The sequence below is a fragment of the Scophthalmus maximus genome, chromosome 3, assembly GCF_022379125.1.
Source record: "Scophthalmus maximus strain ysfricsl-2021 chromosome 3, ASM2237912v1, whole genome shotgun sequence".
In the NCBI taxonomy this organism is placed as follows: domain Eukaryota; kingdom Metazoa; phylum Chordata; class Actinopteri; order Pleuronectiformes; family Scophthalmidae; genus Scophthalmus; species Scophthalmus maximus.
In genome coordinates, this window is record NC_061517.1 from 1,752,212 (window position 1) to 1,767,500 (window position 15,289).

At 47.5% G+C, this 15,289-nt stretch overlaps 2 protein-coding genes across 2 annotated transcripts in view; one reads left to right on the top strand and one right to left on the bottom strand.

Annotated features, from left to right (window-relative positions):
• hmga1a (high mobility group AT-hook 1a) overlaps window positions 1-15,289 on the top strand; it is a 212,612-nt gene that overhangs the window by 145,319 nt on the left and 52,004 nt on the right. The gene's annotated exons all lie outside the window — the stretch shown is intronic.
• The window catches only part of LOC118316530 (metabotropic glutamate receptor 4-like), a 39,853-nt gene that overhangs the window by 1,529 nt on the left and 23,035 nt on the right, over window positions 1-15,289 (bottom strand). The gene's annotated exons all lie outside the window — the stretch shown is intronic.

The window sequence follows — 15,289 nt, forward strand, 5'->3', positions numbered from 1 at the left end:
ACACACACACACACACACACACACCTCAGGCTTTACTTCCTGCTGCTTCTGTATGCCAACATGCAGACTCCCGTCGTGTTGGACCCGAGGACATAAAAGGGCAGAAGCTCACTCAGGATCAGGAAGTTGTGAAACATTGCCACAGCTGTCAAACTACGGAGCAGTGATTTTTTTTTTAACACAGCTGGAGGTACAGTACAGTACAGTACAGTACAGTGACTCCGCTCCTTATCTTCTCCTCAAACCATCTCAGAAGAGTTCTGCCACAACTGGTGAATTATAGACATCTCTCGCCATCTGCTCGTCACGTGTGCGTCTCAACTCTTCTTTTTTTTACTTTGGACATCAAATCAAATAATAACGCCGCGCTCCTCGAACACCGCCGCAGCCGCTGCTCCCGTTCTGCTGGGAACCAAAAAGGAGATATTTATATCATCATCCTGCACAGATCATCCCCCTTAAAACACCTCATCCATAATGGATGAAGTCACTGCAAACATCTCGTTCGAGGGGGAAGCCTCAGAAGAGAGGGAGGAGGACAGGGCGGCGGCACGCACTTGATCTGTGAGTTGAGAACAGGTTGGAAAGTGACGACGAGCTGGAAGAGGATCTTTGGTCATGGCGAGGCAGCGACTCCTGCTTTTTTTAAGCAACATTCTTTCCTTTCTACACAAGGCGACAACGGTCCGTGTTGTATGGACCTCAATGAATTCTCCAGAGCCACTTTGAAAAAGATTAGCAGCTCCGGTCGCTTCCTTTTTTCACTTTGCTTGCGTTTCTCTTTGTGGCCTCGCAAATGAACATTTTCTTCCCGTGAGATCATAATCTGAGGCTGAGAAAGGAAATGCTCGTCCCGCATTGTGATCACAAACTGAGAACAGTACAGTGCAAACGGAACACGCCGATTGGAGTCGGGGAGCCGGAGTCAGGCTTTAGCCTCTGGAGAGGTTTGTGGACGGGGCTTCACCAGATGTTGAGTCATGAGGCCCAGATGGGCAGAGCAGATAAACATCAGCTGTCTGCAGAGAGACCCCCCCCCCCCCCTGGAATCCAGCGCCCTCCTCCTGCTGCGTCCGCTGCCACTCTGACAGAGATAAAGACGAATACAATATTTACTGCTGGAGAAATGAAATCACGACTAGAATCTGTCTGTAGAATCAGATCTCACCAGTTATCACTGAAAGGGGAAGATGAACGTGGACGTTTCTTTCTCTTCTCATCTGCATTTGCTCGTAAAGTCAGTGATGCGTCAAATGAAGCGTCATATTTTAATCGCTGCCCTCAACTGAGTAGTATTTCATGATTTAAGAGAATTTTTTCGTTATATCATCCGTCTCACTAACTGTTACCAGGGCAATTAGTTGCATCTTTTTAATTGATTTATATTTTATTAAAGTTTTAATTTTTTTTACATAATACAAATAAAGATGAATCACAAACATGAAATAACTCTAAATGGAGGAGAGAGAATAAATGAATAAATGAAATCAATAGAGATATTTTAACAATTTAATATAATTATTTAATAAAGGCTAATTTTTAGCTGTGACACACACACACACACACACACACAGACACACACACACACTCTCTCTCTCTCTCTCTCTTCTGATGTTACAAGCTTGGAGAAGTTTTTGGGCCATGGGAGTTTCTCATGGGGATTTATAAAAGTTTATATATAACCAACACGTGTGTGTGTGTGTGTGTGTGTGTGTGTGTGTGTGTGTGTGTGTGTGTGTGTGTGTGTGTGTTTTAGAGAGGGGCCGTGAACAGTGACACAAAATGCAGGGGGACAGAAACTAGAGATACAGAGAATCAGTCGGGGCCGAGCGGGAGTTGAACTCGGGACCTTCCGCTCGGGGCCTTAATGTCCATGTGGCAGAAACACTCGTCTGTCAGTTGCCGCGGGATTCAACAAAATATTGGTGGAGCTGGAAAAATAAAATTAAAAAATTGCTCAAATCAGGGCACCCATAAGATGAACTGCCTCTGGAACACGTCGCTTCACTTCCAAATGACCAGAGATTTGCCAACGGCGAATTCTAAACTTTGAATCTGGCAACTCGCCCGCCACCAACGAGCAAACTCCCGCCAGGCCAGACGGCAACTGAGGCAACGCCGCCAATCGTTAGCAACTGCCTTTCTATAAAAAGAGAGTCTGGTTTTAGTCTTAGCGTGAGATAAGAACAGCCACATTTAGCCATGTCCTCTCACTCTGAACCTTCGTTTAGAGTTTGAAGGACATATATATTCTGCTCGTTGATCATATTAATGTGTGTTATTACATGCTCTAATGTTCAGCTTCCTGCAGCTCCTCTGTCTGAAACACCATCTCTTTAAGGCCCCTCCCACCCGATGAAGCCCAGTCTGCTCTGATTGGCCAGCTGGCTCCACTCTCTTCTGATTGGTCAAACTCTTCCAGCGCGTATAGGAAGTTTTCTCGCTCGCGCTTTACCCGGCTTTGTTTGGGGGCGTGTCCGACTCGCCGCTAGCCGCTTCACGCAGTTCCGCATTGTTGTGACATCACTATGTTACGAAAGCATCGTCCGGACGCCTGACGAGGAGTTTTCTCCCTTTACCTCCGACTTTGGGCTTTTTAACTTTGCAGAAGTCTTTACATTCACAAACAAACCTCCAGTGCAAAGGGAACAAACTGAAAATCTCAATCATGTGAACCACGTCTCAGTTATTGTTTATAGCAACAAAGCATCTTTTTCGTTTTTTCAGTTCCTACTGGCAACAACAGCCGACGACGTCTTGAGCTGCAGCCGGTGTCTCCGACACAACGCGGATTTCCAAAGCATTCACATCTGAAACATCCACGAGGTCTGGAGTCAAACAACCAACCACACTTGTGGGGAAACTTTGACTGAAGAAACACTAAACAGTCTGATCAGAAAATACTGGTGCATGTAAAAAAAGATTTGGGGCCATAAACTGCGAGCTGCTGTTTGAGGAGACACTTCGGCCCGGAAGGCCGATGTGAGCACAGCGGACGGCAGAGTTGAAGTCCTCAGCAAAGCGAGCGTTACATCGCCTGCATGTCTGCAGCTTCAGGTGTGTTAGTGTTAGTGCATTTTGGTTTTTATGCATGATCAAAAAATTTGATGCTGAAGAAATTATAACTTGTAGGTACGTTGTTTCTTTTCCCTGATCTCCGAGACAGATTTATAGACATCGTAAATAAATCTGAATCAAAAAATATATGCATAACATTTCTGTGTTCAGGTTTTGAGTTTTGCTCCGTCGATGATCTGCAAACAAATTCAATTTGACATAGTGTCTTTCATGCAAAGCTGCAACACAATGAAAATGATACAAAATAAAGGAGACAGTGAAGGAAGTGATAATGAAAGAGATTAAGGGAATATGAAGACAAAAAAAAAGTATAAGGTCTTAAATATTATTTTACGGGTTCAGAGATGAGACGACCTGAGTGATCTGCACATTAAAAGTATTTAACAGAACAAATTCAGGCTCTGGACCGAACACCAGGAAAAAAAATCAATTCTATGACTGAAAGACAACCGCTGACTTTGAGGGCGAGTTATGAAAGGACTAATCAAGGACACGCGATGGGAATCAGAAATAAAACATCACATTGTGAGTCAGCGTCACCTCAGCCCTGCGTGAGATCTTCTTTGTATGATGATTCATATTCAATGTGGTGAAGACAAAAACAAAGAGAGCGACTCTGGAAGAGGGAGCGAGCGTGAGGCGTTGTCACATGTACGGTAACTCTACATGTGTGTATATATATATGTATATGTATATATGTATGTATATATGTATATGTATATATGTTTATGTATATGTGTATATATATATATATATGTAATACCCAGTGCAGGACACTGTCCATTAGTCAACAACACAACGATGAACAATGACAAGAACGGGACACAAATGAAAAAGAGGTCACAGAGACAAAACAATGTCAAACTGTACATCTCTAATCTTATGGTGTGTTTGTTTGGTGTCGGAGGAAAGAAGTGACTTTGTCCCGGTGTTTCCTCTATTTCTAATTCATGACAGAGATTCTGGTCACTGCAGTGAAGCAGTGGACGAGAGAATCTGGCTGAGGCGCCGTTGTGTGTGTCCCACTTTGCTTGGACTAATTTTTCATGTCGCACTACAGTTTACAGCTTCGGCGCACAAGAAACAGCCTCCGAGCTTCGCTGCCAAGCAGCCGAGTGCAGCGGTTCTTTTAAATCGCTCCACTCATCCTGTCCTCAATGTGCCAGGTGAGGAGCCGTGCGAACGGACGCTCGTTTGCTCTTCCGTGGTGAACAAATGAACTAAAACCTATAATATATAATATATAGATTCACCAGTGCAACAATAACGTAGATGCTGAACGCCCCAGTCGCTCCACACGTGGCTCCTGATTCGCCCGAGGTCCCGACCGATGGGGAAGGAATTCAACTGATGGAGCTGACGGTGCTGTGGCGCTTCGATTCCTCCGCATCGATACACTTGTGTCGTACATGGCGGGATGAAGAATCAAAGGGACCGGAAGTGACACGCACTGTTTTATCTATACGATTTTAAGGACTATGTAGAAATTAAACCATTCATTCATAGGCGGGCGGCACTCTCATCATTTCAGCCTCCTACGACCGAGTTGAAATCTGATTGTCTGAGGAAAACGGCAGCCGAGCGGAAGATGAATCAAATCTTTCAAGCTTGATCGCGAGAATAAAACACGGCGGCAGTAGTCCGTTAGAACCGTCCCACACTTTGTGTTGTTGCGCGGGACGGTGCGGCTCCCGCCACAGGGACGTCTTTAATGTGAGGAAATCCCACATTTCAAATCACACGTCGAGCTTCTAAGTATAGCCGCGGTTAATCTGGACTCCCAGAGACAGAAGCCATGAATACTGCATCCGGCCGCTCGCTGCCACCCAGTCAGAAAGGGTTTCCATGTTGAGGGTATGCTCCAATGGATAAAGTGGAATTTTTATCATGAGAACGCCACCGTTCCCTCCTCATGGGCCTTTTCTCTTACTGCCGGAGGGGGGGGGGGCGCTGCTCCTGAAGGCAGCGTCATATTTGAAAAGATTGAGGTCGAACCAGAGCATCAGAAACTCTTTTATCATTCCATTAAAAAAAAAAACAACAACCTCTCGACACCAGGAAGTGATGTATGACCGTCTCCAGCAGCCGAAGCTCCAGTTTGAAAACGAGGTCCAAGTTTTTCACCGGGGGCAACTGGGGCGGGAGCCTTCCTGTTCACGATGTCTGCGTCTGTTTCAACTGCGACACATCACTTGTTCTTTCTGCTTTAGGCTTTGGACAAAAGATTTACCTCCGAGTGGGGGGAAAGCAGGCGAACTGAGTGTGTGTGTGTGTGTGTGTGTGTGTGTGTGTGTGTGTGTGTGTGTGTGTGTGTGTGTGTGTGTGTGTGTGTGTGTGTGTGTGTGTGTGTGTGTGTGTGTGTGTGTGTGTGTGTGTGTGTGACGGCCTGGCGGTCGGCAGATCCACGTGAAGCAAACACTGGAGACTGGAAAACACAGGGATCGTCTACAATTAGAGGTTATTATCTTTGCCAACATTTGACGAACGGCCACTTGGACGTCAGTCACGGCCGCCTGCAGCCTCGCGGACGGAGGCCTCCTCCCTGGTATCTGTGACATTTACCCCTCAAGAAGAAGTCCCTCTGACCCGTGACTGGGCTCCAGCGCTGCTCTTTCATCCTGTCACACGTCTCGGCCTCGTATGATCCCGAGACCAACGGGCGGAAACACTCGACCTCGGGTGACTCGGTGACTTGCTCCGCCCCGGAGCACTGCTGAGCTCCACCACAGAGGTGAAGACTATGACTCTACTTCTACGTCCTGGACTGCACCAACACACCCGCGGACGCCAGGCCGGTTGTCTCCTCTGATAGATAGATTAATACTTTATTCATCCCCAGCTGGGAAATTCTGGTGTAGCAGCAGCACGTGTCACACAGCATAAAAAATATCTACATTATTTACACAATACATTTAAAATATATACGAATTGCCAAAAAAATAGTATTGACCGTGGAACGAGGTCTATCTGTCAGCCAGAGGTGAGGTGTTATAGAGTCTTATGTCTTGTGGCAGGGAAGATTTCCTGTAACGGTCCTTGTGAATCAGCCTATTGGAGAAGGAGCTCCGCGGTCTGTCCAGTGTGAGGTGGAGGGGATGGTCAGAGTTTCTCCATGATGGATCACAGTTTGTTCATAGTCCTCCTCTCCGTCCTGCAGCCTATGACGGAGTCAGCTCTCTCGATCAGCTTGAACCGAAAATACTACGAACGAGAGACAACGCTGGGGAAAAGTAAGAGCAGGGATTTCTTTTTCTACGAGATGAAACTAGTACTTACTGATGAGACGTGAATGTGGGTGACGTCCTCGCGGCAACGCAGCAGAGGTTTCAAACTAAAACCGGCGGCGAGCAGCGTTTCCACACTTCTCCACTTTGGGACTTTTTATAAAACTCCGGAGTAGAGTCGACGCAGCAGCAGCAGTGACGTCCATCTGCTCCTGATTCAACACCTTTGGATGCCTGAGGCTTTTGAAACCACCTGCCGCGTGTAAGTAGCTTTCCTCGCCGTCATCACGACGCAGCGCGTGGCGCTGACGAGGCCGACCGCAGCATCCCGATTGGTCGGAGCGTCACGAGGTCGCAGCGGCGGGTCGATGACACGTTTCTCTCATGTTTCATCCAACAGCTCAGCTGAACCCGCAGCAGTTCGAATCTGCTTCTTTTTTTCCCATCGACATTCGTACCTTCTAGAGTTTTTATTGGTTTTTAATGTCCCTGTATATCCAATTTTTTCTCGTTTTACTGCTTCTGGAATCCCTGCACTTGTTGTCAGCGGCGTTTAGTGATGTAACCTTTGCTGCAAAAGCAATCGCCTCGAGTGGGGACGATAAAAACCACACACGAGCTTGTTGAGCTGCTCGTAGAGGCTCTTGATATCCCAGTGAGGGAAGGTAAACTGTACATTACAGTTATTAGACTCTAAAGTCTCCATCGTGTTCCTGGGAATCACCTTGGTACAACACGCGTGTGTTTGAATGTAAGAGAACTATCTGCCCCGTGTTGTAGTTGTAAACACCAAGTATGGACGTGTTCGGTATGAAAGGGTTTTTTTTTGCCTTCCATCAGTTACCCCGCTGGTTGCCATGGCAACTGATCCCACCCAAGAAAATTGTCCAACGCATAATCCGGTGTAGAACAGTGGGATGAAATGTGATGTAGCATGTTAATTAAAAAACGGTGCAGGAGGTGGAGTTCGTAGCCTTTGGACGGAGCGAGCGGTTTCCTCCCCATCACCACATTCCTCCCTCCTGACTCCGGTGTGTGCGTTACAGTAAAGATGTCTTCATGAACACCATCCCCAAAAAAATGTAACGAAGCCCCCCTCTCCTCACCCGAGCTGCTCCGTGCGATCGCTCTGTTCTCTTGTCACCGTCGCTCCGCGGCGAAGCATCAGCCCACGAACGCTGCTCAGCTCGAATCAAAGGTCGCCGTCAACATGACAACCACAAGCCTCTCAGGCACTCCTCGCTTCCCCGCGCTGTCATCTCGCCTCATTAGCAGTTTCATAAGTAAAGACACAGAAAAGGAGAGGCGAGCGGTGCCTCTCTGCCAACACTGAAACCTCACTTCATCTGGTCTTAGAGGGAACGTCCTGCTTCAAAGGGAACCAGGCCGCCTTCGGTCCGATGACACGGATTTAATCCCCAGAATAAAGGTTGAATAAAAGATTGTAGGTTCTTTTTTCTCTTTGCCCTTCTTCATCTCGTCAACCGTCCCCGCCGGGCGGCCGGAGTCCGGCTCAGAGACCTTGTGACGGGCGGGACGGAGAGAGGAGCACACACAGTGAGTCCCGGGCGATGAGGTTGCGAGCTTAGCGTCAGCGCTAATTGCGTTGCCAGTGCGGCGCCGCTCTTTTTCTTTCCCTTCTTATCGTGTGATCCTTGGCAGACGTACACTTCCGAGCAGCTTGGAAACAGAATGTGCGTATTTTTCCAACTGAACGTAGAACAGAAGTCAACAGTCAACAGTTCCTCAGTGCTGCCGTCGCCTTGTTCTCCTCTTTGACCTCGTTCTGTCAAATGCACCAACAAAAAGACAAATAAACCAACAGACGGACTCGGGTGATAATCGGATCTCCTCGGCCGAGGCAGTTATTGGCAGATTAATAACTGCACATAGATCTGGGATCGTTTCAGTACCCTGACTCCTGCGACCACCGGGTCAGTACAGTAACGGTACTGTACACGTTCTAGCTCTTCTTCCCGTGTCGAAACCTCCGAGCTGTTAAGTCCGAGCGTCACGGTCTGTGTCTCATCAACATCCTGTTCACGGGGATAAAGAGGAGGCACCTTCACTTCAGGGTCTGCATCTTTGTTTGCATCTTTGGCTTTTTTGCTATTGAATACAACCTATTAATAATTCACCCCAGCTCTGCTCTATGCGGTCACGTGCCCTCAGTCGCTCCTGTGAGGAGCTCAGCTATGAGCTAACGTGGTGTAAGGAACTCTTATTACTGGAAACCTCACAGATTTCTATTTGAATAAATGTATTTTAACCCTGTTTCACTAGACGTGATGGTGATTGAGCCTGAGACTCACATTATTGGCGGCTGAATAAATAGCTGTATTAAGTTGCTGCTAATGCAAATGAATTTTCACCGAGCCGACTGTGACTGTGATGAAGCCACGGCGCTCCGTCCTCGCCTCGCCGTCGTCCATCAGAAATGTGTGTCTGCAAAACAAGTAAACGGTCGTTTTTTCCACATTTCCAGACAGCGGGCGAGTTTGAAATATTGCAGGAAGTAATGGAACAAGACGGCGCCGCCACGGTGAGCTGGGAGACGAAGGGCCGCAGGCGACCGCCAACTTCTCCGCGGCAGCCAAACTCCCGTCTCTGCTGCCGCCGCTCGCGGACTCACAGAACGACGGGGGCGAAAGGCCAATTACCGCCTGACGTCTTTATTAAAACAACACGAATTCTGTTTCCTGTAGTATCAAACCACATTGGCTGTTAGCACCATTAAACACGGGTGTCGCCAGGACTGAAGTGTTCGAGGCGAGTGATTAATTGCTCCTGTCATCGGTTTTCTTAACTCTGGGATTAAAACGAGATGAGGCAGAGCTCGAGTTGGACCAATGCCGGCCTCACACCAAACGACTGTAAAGCGTTGAGTTCATACCGACACTGGAAATTTGTCTGCGACAGTGACATCGCTTGACAGTCGTTTGGTGTAAGGCCGACGTTAGACGCCGTCTAGGATTTTGCACGGACTGGGGATCTCGCAGGGTCACCATTTACAAGACTGCGACCCGATTCCTTTTCAGATTATTTCCCATCATGCTCCTGGAGGAAGTCTACAGGTGGAGAAACGTCTAGCTTCTCGCCGCCAGGTGCCCCACCGGAGCCTCCGTGCGATCTTGCGGCACGTGTTCCCCCGACACTAGACTTCGCTCACGCAGGTAGTGACGTGAACGTTGTCAACAACCAATAGGTGAGCTCTCTCCAGAACCAAACGGGAGGCAGAAGAGAGCGTAGGGGGAACACACGCGGCAACATCGCATGGAGACTCCGATGAAGCCGCGGAGGGTCGTGTCCACATTCTGCGGTTTCTTCTCTTTGTCTCGTTCAAACCGTTGCACACACTTGGGCACCACCTAGTGGCTAAAAGCTGCTGGTTCTTCCTCCATTGTTCAACAATTTCTCCTCCTGTAATTTCAACCAGGAGCATGATGGGAAATAATCCATAAATGAATCTAGTCGCAGTCTTATAAATGTGCCACTGAAAACTCCGTGACTGACGACACGTTGTCTTCAGACGTGAGACGACGTCGGACTTCAGTCTTTTAAGAGTCTTTTTCTGTGTTTTCTCTAAGTCGTCTGGTGTCTGGGAAGCAGAACCCTCCATCTGTGCCTGTTTCACGTCAACAAGAACTCTCTGGACCGTCTTCAGTTGAACTCGTCCCCCGTGCAGGACTCGCCTGCCTGTCCCTCCGCAGTCGTCCTACATCGCTGAATTCAAAAAATTTGTTCTACTAATTGTGCTTAAAAATGAATGCGCGTTCCGAGGTGCCGGTCTACTGCGAGCATCCATCATGTTCTGACAGCGCCCCCCCCAACCCCCCGAAGATTAAGCATTTACCCTCGTCGCCGCAGGAGAAGTGGGAGGAGCCCGGATGAGAACCAGGGTCATTAACTGGAGGCTCCTCAGCACAAGTAGGTGTCTGACGGAGCCACTGGGACTTTGTGAGGAGAGAGAAAGACGCTGATCCATAAAAGGGCCCGTGTAAAAGATTTGTATGAGTATGTTTAGACGGGAAACTGCAGATTATAGTGGAAGAATTAAGTCTTCTGGTGACGCGCTGATCTTTTAGCCCTGGATGAGAAAACAAAAGCCGATCGCTGAGCCCATCAGGTGACGCCAACTTATCTCGGAGATTAGCTGCTGAAGAAGTGAAACCATGACACTTTTTTCATGACATTTTTCCATATTGGAGGAGACGAGTTATTATATTTATGGAGGATTTCAGACGCAATGTCCCACAGTTTTCTCTCAAACGTTGATCTTCTTCCTCTCAACTTTGTGCATCTGCCTGAAAACTTCAACTTCAACTTTTGCCTTTTCAACAGCAAAACTAGAAAAAAAATTTGAATCATTCTAACGCTGCGTTGACTTTGTAATGTAATCTGATCGCAGGAAAAATCAACTTCATATCATCATAACTCTGTGTCGGTGAGGAAGGACGTGGACAGAAGTCGACTGAACCGGTTTCCAGGACATGATCCGTCGCTGGTTTCCCACCTCAGAGCATGAACACTTGTAGAGCTGCAACAGTTCATCGATTGGTAATCAGCTGCTCAATTAATCGCCAACCATTTTGATATTCGGTTCAATTCGTTTTTATGGCGAAAGAAGGTCAAACTTCTCTGATTCCAGCTTCTCAAATGTCAATATTTTCTGACAGTCAACTGAATATCTTTGTGTGGACAAAACAAAACATCATGTCGGGGTTTGAGGAAACATTTTATGGACCAAACAACTGATCCTCTGATCGAGAAAATAATGGTCAGATTAATCCATAACGAGAATAATCGTCGGTTGCAGCTCGAGCCAGGTCAGAAACGAGGCCCCAGCAAATGAACCAGTGATGCACAGGCCCGACTTAATAACTAGTAACTGTGCTTTCAGCCGGATGAAACTACCAGCGCCCACTCGAGGACTTCTTTTCACGGTGAGTGAAAGGTCTCGTTCTGTAGCTGTTACTGCAGATCTGTGGGAAAAAATGCATCTTTCACTGAGGAGATGTTTTCGTCCGGTATCTCTGTTCTACGCTGCAACGTCTCCGGTCACAGCTGGAGGCTGCACAGAACTCCCTCAGTTCATCCTCCGACTCGCTGCTTTTACTGTTTTTACTGCGCCCGACAGTAAAACCTCGACTACGACGCGACTTCACGCAGAAAAGAAGGAGAATGGACGGTTTCCCCGACACACCAACACAGTGACCATCAGTGTGTCCTGGTCTCGTGTGTGTGTGTGTGTGTGTGTGTGTGTGTGTGTGTGTGTGTGTGTGTGTGTGTGTGTGTGTGTGTGTGTGTGTGTGTGTGTGTGTGTGTGTGTGTGTGTGTGTGTGTGTGTGTGTGTGTGTGTGTGTGTGTGTTGTAGCGTGAAGTGCACAGGGAGTTCAGTGGACACGACGCTATCGTCCCGAGCAGACACATTCAGACTGGCGTGATAAACCCGCAGGCAGCGTCGCCCGACCCGTTCGTCTTCACGGGCCAAACAAAAGGTGATGTCATCATCAACGACAACGCTGAGTCACAGAAGATTACACACAACCCCTGGTGTTTTGACCACTAGCTCCGAAAGTAGAAAAGAATAAACACTGAATTTGAGGAGACAGTTACTTAATACAAGTGAAATCAAACTAGATAATTAACCTCATATTTACGATTAGATTTTAAAATCCTGGCCAGCACAGAACAATTTGCGAATCATGGAGCAGTGTGAGGATTTGTTTCTTGTGTCTTGTGTCCTTCTAGCACATGAGGACACAATATCACCCAGCTTATATTAAATATGATGTTAATCACATGGTCGGTGGCACAAAATGTCAAAAAGCGTGTGGTGAAGAAGCAATGCGGGTTTGGAAATATGAAGGGAAAAAAAATTGCCGAGGACCGAAATGCATTCAACACATTTCATTAGGCCTCAAGGATGAACTGCAGTTCAACACATTCCACATTATAAAAGTCCACAAGGTTCCTTTTTTTAAATATGGGTGATTTTTACCCAGAATACATCAGAGAATTTAACCACACAGGAGTTCACGACGGCTCTGTGGCCACGTGAATGTGCTGCACAGTGAACGTGTGCACCGTGTGTCTAGTTGTTAATAAAGCTCCTGTCGGGCCTCGCCTCTGTTTGCCAGGGGGCTGCTTTGCTGTGCCGATGCATAATTGTGCAGGTCTCGACGCGAGGCGGCACAGCCAGAGAACAAGGGTCACGACCACGAGACGTGTCATTAATCACAGAATCTGTGGGATTATCTGTCCTGGGGGGGGGGGGGCAGTTATATGAAGTCCCCCCTGTCGGTGCTGCGGCGGGAGGGAGATGTGGGTCTGCATGGCGCCTGATAGACTCTGCACAGGGTGAAGCAATCTGCTGACAGAGAGGATGAAAAGAGCTGGAACATTGATTTCTGTTGGAGAAGCAGGTGGGACAGGGGGGGGGGTCGGGGGGCCGGTCCCCCGCTGAGGGAGGTTCAGTCAGACAGAGTCTGAAGTTGAGATCATTCGTGTCACTTTACCTCCGTCGTCCATCTCGTATTTTAAAATGGGGGAAATTCAAAACACGTCGCTGAGCCATCGGCGAACTTCGCCTCACGATTCTGCTGCCGTCTGTTAAATGCGACTTTCTACTAACATTTGTTCGCAAGTGGTTTCAACTTCTACTTCAGTCGAGTTAATTCCACGTCGCAGAACTTTTTCCCAGGATTGTTCAGGTAAACGTTTCATTCAGAGCAACTCTGATGATCATACTTCAGAACACACGCTCCTCTGATGGCGCTGCTGAACCACGGCTGGATTCAAACAGAAGTCACGAGGAGAGGCTGCTGTGTACGGAGGCCCGGGAGGGACACGATGGTCGGGCAGCGAGAAAGATCGACTTTTCCCGAGATCTCGCAAAAATAAGCTGGAGCGCAACTAGTGCAGCCGGTTGCTCATGAACCGGGGTCGGCAGGTCAAAGTGCACTTCGTCTACACCAATTTCAGGATCAAACTCTGATGCTTTCCGGTTTGTGTTGAACTCACCAGGAAGCACGTTGAACGTACATCTCTGTCCATGTCCCTCCCAGGCCTCTGTAGTGTTCTGCACAGTATTTAAAGTGTAACATTCAAATGTCTGCATCATCTGTGGCGGCGTCTCCGGGCGGATTCGACCAGTTGTCCGGGACACGGGGGGGGACGGGGGGGTGGGGGGGTCAACTGCCCCCGGGGCTGTTGTCCTAACCTGCGTGATTAATGGAGCATTAACGAGACGGCAGCTCGTCATGACTCTGCATTATTAATGGAGCACAAAGAGCCTGTTTAATGAGCCGGAACTCACTCAGTAGACTTTGATTAGACAAACCCCCCCCCCCCCCCCCCTCCTCATACTTTTTTAGGGGATAGGGGAGATTTTTTTGCTTTTGTTTTTAGCTGCTATGTATATTTTTATTAGTTGTTTTTTGGTATTTTCATCTTTATCGTCCAAAGTTTGAGACAGAAAAGCCTCGGACAGATCCGGGGGGGTGACGGGTGATCGATGTCCGGGCCGCGCCCCCCCCCCCGAGGACGCCCCATTAACTTTGATGATTATTCTAATGTAAATGTTATGGCTTCCTGTGTTGAGAGTTCAATATATACTGTAGATTCATCCGTGCCGTCCTCAGCAGCTGCTCAGCTCAGCTTGGAAGTGGAAACGGGGCGCGGCAGCTGGAGTCTGGCTCGTCTGCGAAGGTTCGTCAGCATCATTTCAACACGTTGGTCAGATCAAACCAGACGTGACAGTTGAACTAGGAGACGTGTTGCTAGGTGAATATTGCTTTTGATCTTCTCATCTTTCTCTTTGCTCGAAAGAGAACACGTGTATTTCCCAAAATGACAAACTACACCTTCCTGTGTTTACATTTGTTTTGCTGTGTGTGTGTGTGTGTGTGTGTGTGTGTGTGTGTACGTTCTCGTCTCATTAATGTGACGACCGGTTCAGTCGTTGACGTTCATTATACTGCTTTTCTCTGGAGGAAGAGAAATAATTGGAGAGAAGGGGTCGAATTAAAATAGCAATTTTAAAGAAACTCTGTCACTAGATTTTACCACGAGCTTGTCGACTGAGTGAGTGAGTAGAATATGTGTATATATATATATATATACATACTGTATATATATATATATATATATATATATATATATGTATATATATATAAAATACAAATATAACCACTAACTAGACCAATGAATAGAAGACGTCTAACAACGTGAAGCTGATGAGACATCTTGTGTTTAAAGGTTAAAACTATTTTTTCTACTCTAACACAAACGTCATCTCTTTCTCTCCTTGCACATCAGTTTTTTTTTATCTCTCATATACAGTAGATTTGTGGCGCCGCACGGTGACTCACATACTTCTGTTCTTTTGCATCCGTTGACAATAACCGACACTCTTCATATCACATGCTCATTCAACAGTCATATGTTTAAAGTGCACTTGAGCTGTTTCCTAAGAAAGACTAACGGGAGGTGGAGATCACTCTCCGGGGGACGGATGAGAAGATTCACCGTTTTCCCACAAGACAATATTCATGTACTCAGTTTGTACGTGCACGCTCCCACGTATGCAGCGTTTTACCCGCTCATCGCAATTTTTTCAGAATGTGCAGAAATCCATTTTCCCACTGATTAAAACAAGATAGATTATTTTCCTCCGCTGTCACCGAGTCTTTATACGATGATGTATCTGTGGTGGTATTCGGCCTCCGGCGCTGCGCTCGGTTTATCGCGGCGCGGGACAATTAGAATAACTAGGTTATCTCTGCCTGTCTTAGGTTATTAAAATGATCACAACAAGGCCAAACGGCGCCGTGTGCCGTCTCATTATCTCTGACGCTCTGACAGGAAGCGAGTGGGAGGGAGAACCACAGGCGTGGAAATCACCCCGCTGACCGGCATGTCAACTTCAGAGGGTGAGGGAGCAGGTCTCTGAACCTGGTGATGAAGATTGTGCAACTGTTTCCTCT